Genomic DNA, 12,020 nt, shown 5'->3' with positions numbered 1-12,020 from the left:
TCAGGCAGATAAGATGATACGCAAAAGATTGCCTGAAGAAAGTTTGAAAAGGGCTGGGATCAAGGCTAAGAAAATATGTTCATGGTGATACCAGCGTAGATAGGTTGTTGCTTTCAAAGCATTCTTCAAATGTAAAGCTTCTGTGTTAACCAGTTTCATCATGCTCAGAATGTTTCCAAATGTCCATATTTTATTACGGTAGCCAACTCATAGAAGTCAGAATGTACCTATGCGCTCAGATTTTACTCATAGAAGTCAGAATGTGCCTATGCGCTCAGATTTTACAAGTGTTCGTTGCAAGAATGCCTTTGCTGATCAAAAGCAATTCCACGAGCAAAAAGTAGCACTGGAGTTTTACCAATTGTCTTTATTTGCAAAAGTTTGAAATGGAGTGAAGATCCTGAAAAATCTTAGTTTTAGAAGAAATCCACCAGAAGCGACTTTTTTCATTGCACACATTATTCTGATCACCATGCTGGTAAATCTAAGTGTTTTATAGACTTGGGATGTGGCAGCCCTCTACTTTACGAATTGTGGTCACCACAATTTTTGTCCTTTTATTTCTAGTAGTGGGAAAGGACTCAGAGGTGAGGTGCAGGAACTGGGGCGGGGGGGGGGGAACCAACCAATGGCAACTCAATGAAAGCAAATACGTGGTTTACTTTTAGTTTACTTTCTTCCCAAATAAATTAATGAAGCTGATGAACTTTGGCCCCTTCATTAAGCTCGAAAGGCCGCAGAACCCGCCGACCTAATATTCCCCATAGCCCCCAGTGATGCTGACGGAACATTTTAAATGTGAGAACATAACATGCAAGTCAGACCTCAAATCCCCACGAGAGAATAAAGCAGACATTGCACGGATTAAATTTAACAAAACTTGGACTTTAAGAAGCTCATTCCCCTTGTCCTGATGGTAAAGGTCAAGAGAGGTCATCCTAAGCTCCTTTTCCTCTCTAAGTTTATTATGCTTTTCTTCCCCCAGCACCCACCCTTCCTTTTTTTGTTAATATTGGCTTCTTACATACAGGGCAGTGCTTCTCCCCCTTTTAAATTAATTTCAGTAACATTTGATAGCCAGTTCCACCAACAAAAATAATCAGATTCCCAAGGAAAATCTCTAGAGGCCTTTTTGCAAACTTCAACCCAGGATAGAAAAGCCCTGTGCAAACTGTCGGTCATTCAGCTCCAAAGATAAAAACTGGAAGCAGACAGAAGATACAAAAGACATTTTAGCACTGAATTCAGGACAGTGGCAGCCCAGTTCTTAGGCACAGCTACTTAGAAGTAGCACCGCATCATCTGCGTAGAAAAGTAAAGGACGACGATAATCTGCTATACGAGGGGCGTGGGTAAATTTTTGTGAGTCGGCTAATGGGTTCCTCATATCGCTGATAAATAAGTTTAAAAGAAGTGGCGCTAAAATACAACCCTGGCGTACTCCCTTATTTACTGGCATTGGGTTATTTAGGTCTCCAGCAGGGGTTAATCTCACCCTGGCCACGGACCCGGCATATAGTTGGGAGATAAGTCACAGAAGCCTTCTATCTATTCCCCAACAGGCAAGTTTATCCCATAGTAATTTCCTCGGAATACTATCAAACGCAGCTTTCAAATCTATGAAAGCTGCGCAAAGTTGGCCCTGTCGAGGTGTCGAGTATTTCCAGGCTAAGTGATAAAGAATAATTGCCTGATCTGTTGTGGATCGGTTTAATCTAAATCCAGCTTGCTCGTGCCCAATCAGGTCAGCCTCGACTGACCACATTAGAAGTAAGTCACAGTGAGCTCAGTGGAACCTACTCCTGTTCAATGTGTATATCCCAGGGGTAGGCAACCTAAGGCCCATGGGCCAGATGCGGCCCAATCGCCTTCTCAATCCGGCCCACGGACGGTCTGGGAATCAACGTGTTTTTACATGAGTAGAATATGTCCTTTTATTGAAAATGCATCTCTGGGTTATTTGTGGGGCCTGCCTAGTGTTTTTACATGAGTAGAATGTGTCCTTTTATGTAAAACTAGTGCCATTCAGCCCGTTTAATAAACGGGCGCTAGAACATTCGGCCTTTATCGGTGGCAGCGGCGCGTGGGGGGCTTTTATTCCTTGTCTAATTGATTTTTCCTCCCCCGTCCCTTTGATCCTTAATTTATCCCTAATTTTCTCCCCCCCCCCCCGTTCCCAAACCCCAAGCCAAAGTCCCCCCCCCTTTTTTACCTTTACAGCCCGGGCTCGGCTGGGGGGTGCGGGGGGTATTTCTTCCTTTACCCCCTCCGAAGCTTGTGTTTGGAGTGCAGATCCCTCCCCACCCTGTTTTCAGGCGCTTTTTGCACCTGCCGTTTGGTTCCTAATTTCCCCCCCCCCCCCGTCAATAGCGCTGCTGCTGCCAGGGCCCAGTGGCCGAATTCTGGCTCCTGGACGGCCCGGGCGGCTGCTCCGGGGTGTACGCCCAGTTTTCGGGGGGGTGGCTCCCGCTACTTTTGTTGGCCTCCGCTGCTGTTTTTCAGTCGCCTGCTGCGTCCGGGAGGGAGCTTTGCCATCCGGGGGGCTTGCGCCTGCCCCAGCACTTTCTGAGGGTCCCATGGTTGGCGCTGAGCATTGGGTGGCCTCCCCGCGCCTTTCCTGGCCGTTCCGGCCCAGCGGGGGTCTCCCGGTTGCTTGCGCTGTTTGGGCCTCAATTTCGGGCCTGTTAGTGAGGAGAAGCCGGGGCCTCAATTTTTTGGTCATCCCGGCTTCCTCCTCAGGCCCTTGGGCACGTTGAGAGAGGACCTGCCCTGCTTAGGAGCCTTGCTGCCTGCTCCTGCCTTCCACCTGGTGGCCTCTGTTTTAACTGCTTATTGAGCCAGTGCAGGGCAGAGGGGTGGGGGGTGGGGTGGGGAGAACGTGTGTGTGTGTGTGTGCGTGCAGTCTCTGCGTCCAATCCCTGTGTCCCTGGGGCACATGCTCAGTAGCGTGGACACAGGGACACAGGGAATCTGGATGCAGATACACTTGCACATTATTATATAGGATACATCTCTGGGTTATTTGTCGGGCATAGGAATTCATTCATTCCCTCCCCCCCAAAAAAAAAAAAAATAGTCCTGTCCACCACATGGTCTGAGGGACGGTGGATCGGCCCACGGCTGAAAAAGGTTGCTGACCCCTGGTATATCCCAATGTTCTTTATGGGGGGGAGCCATATGATTTAAATGTATGGGGTAGATTCTTGGCCACTACAACCTTCCTTTCCTGAGGTGCTAGTTTTGCTCTGCCCATTCTGTCCTAGCCTTTTTCTTGCCCAGCCTATTCTAGGGCCAAGGTAGTTCAGCCAATAGCAGGCACAGACCCTTTGGATTAATGGAATTCAGCCAATGGCAATCAGCAGTAACCCAGGCAAGTAGCTGAACCAATGAGTGCTAGAGGCTATCACCACAAGGGGTGGGGTGGGGCATCTCTCCAAGCCTATGCTTTGTAGATTTGTAATGAACAGAACTAATGTTTCCCCTCAAACAGAAATGTCTTGTCCCAAGTTCTCAAACCCAGGCAGAAAGCCCCGGGACAAATCCTTCATTTCCCTAGGTTCCCCGAAGCTAATATCTCACTGTGGGTTAAACCACAGAGCCTAGGGCTTGCTGATCAGAAGGTCGGCGGTTCAAATCCCTGCAATTGGGTGAGCTCCCGTTGCTCGGTCCCAGCTCCTGCCCACCTAGCAGTTCGAAAGCACATCAAAGTGCAAGTAGATAAATAGGGACCGCTCCGGCGGGAAGGTAAACGGCATTTCCGTGCGCTGCTTTGGTTCGCCAGAAGCAGCTTTGTCATGCTGGCCACATGACCCGGAAGCTGTCTGTGGACAAACGCTGGCTCCCTCGGCCTATAGAGCAAGATGAGCGCCGCAACCCCAGAGTCGGACACGACTGGACCTGATGGTCAGGGGCCCCTTTACCTTTACCTTTATTATTACTACTAATACTACTAGATTTATATTTCATCTACCCTAAAAGGAGCTCAAGGTGGTGTAGTGACTTCCATCACTTTCCCTTCGCTTACCCTCTTAGTTTAAAAACCACAGTGAGGGCCAGACTACGCAAGACTTTGAAGAGCCTGTGATTGGGTATCCCGTTTCTTTTAATGTCTTTCCAAAGGAGCTAGGGAGAAAAACAGAAATTGTGATTGCGGTTGTGATGCTGAGGGAGGGAAGGGTCTATCCATTTCTTCCCACACCATTTTCCTCATCCAAATTGGCCTTTTCCAGTTGCTGTGTGCACCCTTAAGGAAAACATACAGGCAATGCCCTGACTTTGGAGCATTCTCCCTCAGGGGAGCTTGCCTGATCATGATGTCTTTCTGGTGACAGGCAAATCTCTTTTCAATTCTCCTGGTGCTTCAATTTACCAGAGCTTGGCATGAGACCATCAGCCGATCAAGTGTTGTCTAAACGAACTGGCAACTGCCCCCCAGAATTTCAGAGAGGAGTCCTTCCCTGGCCTACCTGGAGAAACCAAGGACTGTACCCGGACTCTTGCATGAGGTGAATCTTAAAGGTGAGAGCAATCCTAAAAGTGATACACCACCTGCCATTTTTCATGTGGCGAATGGTATACCTACTTCTCTCCCCCTTATGCATAGTAGGAAGGCAAATTACTTGTTCGGAGGGGGGGTGCGTGTCCCAACCTCACTGCTCCCTCTGGCGCTACTTATGGATGTCAGATATTTGGCTTATCCGTTCATATTCTTGAAATTCTATGGTTCAATAAATCTCAGTAGAGTGAAACTAATTTTTCACTCCTCCAATTGACATTTGCTTGGAGAAAACCATGGAAAATCTTGATCAAGACCCTGTTAGCTGACTTCATTGCCGGTGCCTAATCTAAGCAATACCAAAAACATGTGCAATTTGTAAACAACTGGCCCCACAGCACTGCAGCTTAATAAATTCATCTCATGTGACAGCACATTAGAGCATAATCTAATGTTCGAAATAGCAGGGCCAGACATCAATAATATATAGATTTACTGCTATAGCTATAGGACGTGTGTGTGTGTGTGTGTGTGTGTGTGTGTGTGTGAGAGAGAGAGAGAGAGAGAGAGAGAGAGAGAGAGAGAGAGAGAGAGAGAGAGAGAGAGAGAGAGAGAGAGAGAGAGATTTGGGTTGAAAAACAATATATATTGCACATCCATTCTGTTGAGAAAGGCTTGAGGCAACTCTCTTAAAACCTGCGACATAAAACAAAAATGAAAAGAGGTAGGGGAAAACATGAAACAGCCGGGAACCAGTGAGCAACAACTACAGTAAGCAAAAATGTTTTAGCTATTCATCTAAAGGAAAATTGTGAGATGTGCAGGATAGGGGCCTCTGCTGAAAAAGCCCTGCCCTACATCCCCAGCCACCTCGCTTCAGATGGCTTGAGTTGTTGAGTGGAGCTGTCAGGCTCCTGTCCCAAAACACCAGAACATTGACTCATTTCTAAATAAGGAAGATCTCTTTATTCAGGCTAATAATGGTTCAGGCTCAGCAGCAAGCACAGGGTCTAGAAGTCAAGATTCCAAGGCACAAGAGCAAGGCAAGATGTTTATAACTGAATAGAAGCTACGAAGATGTACCAACAGTTGACACGTCCCTGCCGTCAAGCTTCTGAAGATGGAACAAGACGAGGTAACTCACAGGAGTCTCTCGCCCTACGAATCTGCTACACACACATACACATTGTTGGGACTAGTGTGTCTGATCAAAGGAAGCTCCTGGTTCTCAGTAGCAAGGCTATGCCTTGTTTCTCTGATTCAAGTTCCGTTGCCACCATCTCCTGCTCAGTCCCTCCCTACAACTGGTGGCAGTCTGCCCCCTGACCTTCATGAGGTTCCACCAAAGGGGTGGAGGAGAGAAACAGCAGATCTGTTTCTCAGCATATCTGAGAGCCAGTGTGGTGTAGTAGTTAAGAGCGGTAGACTCGTAATCTGGGGACCCGGGTTCATGTCTCCGCTCCTCCACATGCAGCTGCTGGGTGACCTTGTGTTAGTCACACTTCTTTGAAGTCTCTCAGCCCCACTCACCTCACAGAGTGTTTGTTGTGGGGGAGGAAGGGAAAGGAGAATGTTAGCCACTTTGAGACTCCTTCGGGTAGTGATAAAGCAGGATATCAAATCCAAACTCTTCTTCTTCATCTGCTTCCGTTGGCAGACCTTGGGGTCTCAAATTCAACAGCACCCTATGCAACACCAAAATCTGGCGTGCCCCCACCTCTCACTTTCCATTCTACATCACAGTTGCAGCGCCCCCCTGAGGCACCTTGCCCTAAATCTGCCTCTGCTCCTTCTCCCTCATTGACATCATAGGCACAAGGGGAGGACCTCTGTCCTCCAACACTGGGTTCCAGCCTTCCAACCCCCCGTCTCCACATCTGCTGCTTCTTCGTTTTCCTCCTGGTCCCTCTGGGACTGCCAACCCTGATTCTGTCAGAGCTGTGGGCCCCAAGGCAGAAGCACCCAGGCAGGCTCAAAGATGAAGTGGCAACCCCTGAGATATCTTAAATCAGCCTTCTTCAACCTGGTACCCTTCAGACATTGTTGGGACTCCAACTCCCATCATCTAGAGTAGTCTAGAGGAACAGAAGTTGCAGTCCAACAAGATCTGGAGAGCATCAGGCTGTCCTAGGTTGCTGGTCCAACAGGAAGCTCATTATAACATCAGAATTTGATTAAGAAGTAAATTCATTGATTTTTTTTAGAAGCAATTCTAAGCTACTTATTTTTTAAAGAAAAAATGGAAAAGCGGTATACGGAAACACAAAGTCAAAACAATAAAAACAGTAATAATAAAAACCAGTATCATATAATCCAAAGGGTAAAAGGGCCCCTGACCATCAGGTCCAGTCGTGTCCGACTCTGGGGTTGCGGCGATCATCTCGCTCTATAGGCCGAGGGAGCCGCCGTTTGTCCGCAGACAGCTTCCGGGTCATGTGGCCAGCATGACAAAGCTGCTTCTGGCGAACCAGAACAGCGCCCGGAAATGCCGTTTACCTTCCCGCCGGAGCGGTCCCTGTTTATCTACTTGCACTTTGATGTGCTTTCGAACTGCTAGGTGGGCAGGAGCTGGGACCGAGCAACGGGAGTTCACCCCATTGCAGGGATTCGAACCGCCGATCTTCTGATCAGCAAGCCCTAGACTCTGTGGTTTAACCCACAGCGCCACCGAAATATAAAAAGGAACGGCTTGGGAAGAACCGTTCTTTGGCACTGTGAGAACATCTGAAATTGTGGCTTCAAACGCCTCTAGTCGGACAAGGGATGAATGAGACAGGAAGTCAATGGACCAAACCTTTAGAGGCGAGCAGAGTGCTTCGTGTCATTCAACTGCATCCCTGTGGAGCGAATGCAGGAGAGGTGCTGACAGGCTCAGAAGGGAGTCCTGTCCAGTTTTTTATATCCAGAAATATGCTGACTCTGACGTGAGGCCTCAAGGGTGGGCTGCCTTAAATTGGGGGAAGCCTTGCTGTGTGGAGAGATCTAAAGGATCCATCATGGATTTGGCAGACCTCCTCCTTACTTCCCCCTGGGAGGGGGGGAGAATGCATTAACATTCCCTTGCAGCTGCCAACTACACCCTCCCTTGTGAACTTTTCACCAGGCAGATTTGCACGTTTCTTATTCCCAGATCTTTTTTATAAAAAAAAAAATTAAGGAGTGGGGCTATTCATTAAATTTGCAGGTGTTCTTCCAAAAGTGAAAACTGAAATTCTCTTGTCTTGCCTGTCAGTGGCTTTGTTCATCTTGCCACCCTTTCGTTCCATTCATTTCACAGCCCACTTGTGTGTTTTCTCAAACCGCATGGAAGTTTTGAAATGCAAGTGTTTTAAGAACTGGAAACACATGAAGCGTTAGAAGGGTATGTGCTCTTTTCTTCAATTGCCAGAGCTCTAAAAATTAGAAGGCCAGCCTAGGAGCTCATCTACACACCCAGAAGACTAAATTGGCACAGCTCACCTTGGACTGTGCCACTGTGGAACATAGGTGACTGATTGCATGATTGAACACCCCCACCGGCAGAAGGATTTCCTACCTAGCTAGAATGCCCAAGAAAAGGATGTAGACTAGTCTCCTCTCCTCTAGCATGTTGCTTTTGTCTGTGACCAGCGAATAGTTTGTGGTCATTTCTACATGGTGAAAAAATTAAGTGTGCAAAGCCCCGTCGGCAGTGGAGGCTGGTCAGCTAGGGAAAATGGGGCACTGCCCCACCAAACTCAGACTATCCTCACATGCCTACCTTCTTTTTTTATCAGAAGCTTTATTGAAATTTAAAACAAGACAAACAAAACAAATATTTCAAACTAATAGAACAATAAATCAGAAATCAAGTAGCTCAGATAAAGGTTAATCATCAAACAAAGATAACAAATTAAATTATACTATTAATAAACTGTTGACTTCCCATCACCTCCCGTAGCGCATCTCATCTTTTTTTTTTGCAAAATACATACTTTCCTCTTCGTCTTCTTATAATCTCTTTTGTACGTCAATAAATCCAATCATACCAACAACTCTTGTACGCTCTAATATTGCATTATAAAGCCAGTCATTCTAAGGCTGCCATGGAAATTACATTATAACTATTATTCTCTTGCAGGTATCTCCTAAACACGTCCCATTTTTTAGCAAACGCCTGTTTTGTGATTCCCCTTAAGTTGTCTGTTAGTTGAGCCAAATCTACCATATCTAACAATTTATTTTGCCACTCTTTGAGTGTTGGGACGATGTCCCCTTTCCACCTGGCCGCTATTAGTAACCGGGCCGCGGCTGACGCATATAAGAAGATCTCCCTGTATTTAGCAGGTATATCTTTGCTCAGGATTCCCAACAGAAAAGCCTCTGGTCTTTTTTGGAAAGTTGATCTGAAAATCTTTTTCATTTCTTCATATACTATATTCCAGAAATCTTTAACCATGCGGCATCCCCACCACATGTGCATAAAATCCCCTCTCGCTTCCCAACACCTCCAACATCGATCCAATATACTCTTGTACATTTTGGAGAGTTTGGCAGGTGTGAGATACCAGCGGTAAAACATTTTGAACATATTTTCTTTGATGGAGCACGACACTGTAAATCTCATGTTGTTCTTCCAGAGGGTTTCCCACTCATCAATCATTATCGTGCGGCCGATATCCTGGACCCATTTTATCATAACTTCCTTCACCGCCTCTTCCTTGACTTCCCAGTCAAGTAGGAGGTGGTACATTTTGGATATAATCTTGTTGTTATTATCCAGCAGGTCTTTTTCCAGTCTGGTAGGTTGTAAATTAAATCCCTTCTTTTTATCTTGTTTAAAAGTTTCATTTAACTGATGGTACTCCAGCCAACTCATTAGGTTGTTTTTTATTTCTTCATATGTCCTTAGTTTAAATTGGCCTTCTTCACTCACCAACAATGCTCTATAGGTTATCCAATTTCCTACCATATTCTTTTTTTTAACCACCTTGGCCTCCACGGGGAATATCCACAATGGTGTTTTTGGTTCCAATAATCCCTATCTTTAACCCACACCTTGAACAGGGAGCCTCTTATTATGTGGTTGGTAAATCCTTTATGAACTTTGTTCTTGTCATAATTCAAGTAGGCGAGCCAGCCGAATCTTAAATCGTATCGTTCTATGTCTAGGAGGTCCGCTCTTTGGAGCAAGAACCAGTCTCTTATCCATGAAAAGCACGCGGCTTCATAGTATATTTTAAGATCGGATAGGCCAAACCCACCCCTCTCTTGAATATCAATAAGGAGAGTGTGTTTGATTCTTGGTCTTGCTCCCTGCCATATGAATTTCGAAATTTCTTTCTGCCAAGATGTTAAACATTTTGTACCTCCTAGAATTGGTATATTTTGAAACAGAAACATAAGTTTCGGTAAGGCGCTCATCTTAATTGCCGAGATACGTCCCCAAAAAGACAGTTTTAGTCTGTTCCAGATCACCATATTCCTTCTTATTTGCTCCCATGTTTTTATGTAGTTATCTTTTTTATGTAGTTATCTCCTTGATCACTGCAGATGGTGACAGCAGTCACGAAATTAAAAGACGCCTGCTTCTTGGGAGAAAAGCAATGACAAACCTAGACAGCATCTTAAAAAGCAGAGACATCACCTTGCCGACAAAGGTCCATATAGTTAAAGCTATGGTTTTCCCAGTAGTGATGTATGGAAGTGAGAGCTGGACCATAAAGAAGGCTGATCGCCGAAGAATTGATGCTTTTGAATTATGGTGCTGGAGGAGACTTTTGAGAGTCCCATGGACTGCTAGAAGATCAAACCTATCCATTCTTAAGGAAATCAGCCCTGAGTGCTCCCTGGAAGGACAGATCGTGAAGCTGAGGCTCCAATACTTTGGCCACCTCATGAGAAGAGAAGAATCCTTGGAAAAGACCCTGATGTTGGGAAAGATTGAGGGCACTAGGAGAAGGGGACGATAGAGGACAAGATGGTTGGACAGTGTTCTCGAAGCTACGAACATGAGTTTGACCAAATTGCGGGAGGCAGTGCAAGACAGGAGTGCCTGGCGTGCTATGGTCCATGGGGTCACAAAGAGTCGGACACGACTAAACGACTAAACAACAACAACAACTTGATAAAGATTAATATTTTTTGGTGTTAGCCAAATCCCAAGATATTTAATTTTGGAGGAAAATTTTGGAGGAAAAATTTTAGCTGTGTTAATTGCTCAATTTCTGTCTTTTCCTCCCACCTGCCTGCCTTCTTACTTACAACCAGTTCAGGAAGTGGCCCTCTGTGAGCAGTCTCCATGTTGTCTCTTTGGTCTCCATGTTTCCCTTGCAGAACTTAATGTGGGACATTATTGCAGTCAAGCCAACAATTCATGTTTTGCCAGATAGGCACATGAAGGGACTGAGGCTCACAGAGCTTTCCTGTTAATTTGCTAGAGAGAACTGGGTGAGATCACTTCCTTTGTCTGCCTTGGCCGGAAGCCGTAACACTTCAGACTTCTTCCCTGTTTGGGCAGCCTTTCTGTTCTTCATCATGCTTCCAAGCTGACGACACATGCATGTCTGACCATTTTTTAACTTACTTTTGTAACTTAAATAATACAGTAGTTTGAAATTTGCCTTCCTTTTGCTACTATAACTAATGCTTCAAGACCTAGATTACATAAATAAATGCTATGTTTATTTTTATTTAAAAATCTATGTCATTATTGTTTTTAAGGGGTAGAAAAGGGGCGTTACCAGGAAAACCCAGTCTGCCTTAAAGCTTCCTGGATTGTTGTTTGCAGAAGATTAAATCAATCTTGTTTTAGCTCCCAAGTTTAAGCTGCAAAGGATGGTACTCTGCTGGTCTCACAAATGTGAAAAAAGGAGGATAATAACTAAACAATATACAGTGGTACCTCTGGATGCGAAAGGGATCCGTTCCGGAGCCCAGTACGCATCCAGAGCAGTACTTAACCTGAAGCACCGAATCTGCACGTGCTCCCCACATGATTCGGCGCTTCTGCACATGCGAGTGACATCACTCGGCGCGTCTGCACATGCACCAATTGCTGAACCCAGTAGTAACCCGTTCCATTACTTCCAGGTTCGGCATGTATGTAACTCGTGTTGTACACAACCCGCAGCATTCGTATCTAGAGGTATAATGGTACCCTCTCCTGGTATCTAAATCCATTCCTACACTTAGCAAGGAGAAGGACGCAGGGGATGGGGACCAGAGTTAAGTGGCTCTGCCTGTCATTGGCTCTGGCTCCACTCTCTGTTTGGGTTCCCTGCCTTCGGTCCTGCCAATCCCAAAGGGCACCAGCCCCCACTGCCTGGCTGATTTCTGAAGTAGCCCAGTTCAAGAAGGGCTTCTTCATTCACCTGCTTTCTCTTTGTGCTGTGGTTGCCACCCCCACCCCAAAATGGAGGGTGCTTGTATTAAATAAGCAAAAAGCAAAAACTCTGACATGATTGACAGCAATGCATTTAGCATGTTAGGACCTCAGTGGGAAGCTTTTATAGCATGTGACTCAGGCACAGGGCCACATTGTCTTCAAGGAGAGGAGCTTGTCAAC

Source organism: Zootoca vivipara, chromosome 3 (assembly GCF_965207765.1).
Source record: "Zootoca vivipara chromosome 3, rZooViv2.hap1.1, whole genome shotgun sequence".
Classification (NCBI taxonomy): domain Eukaryota; kingdom Metazoa; phylum Chordata; class Lepidosauria; order Squamata; family Lacertidae; genus Zootoca; species Zootoca vivipara.
This window is presented reverse-complemented; position numbering follows the sequence as displayed.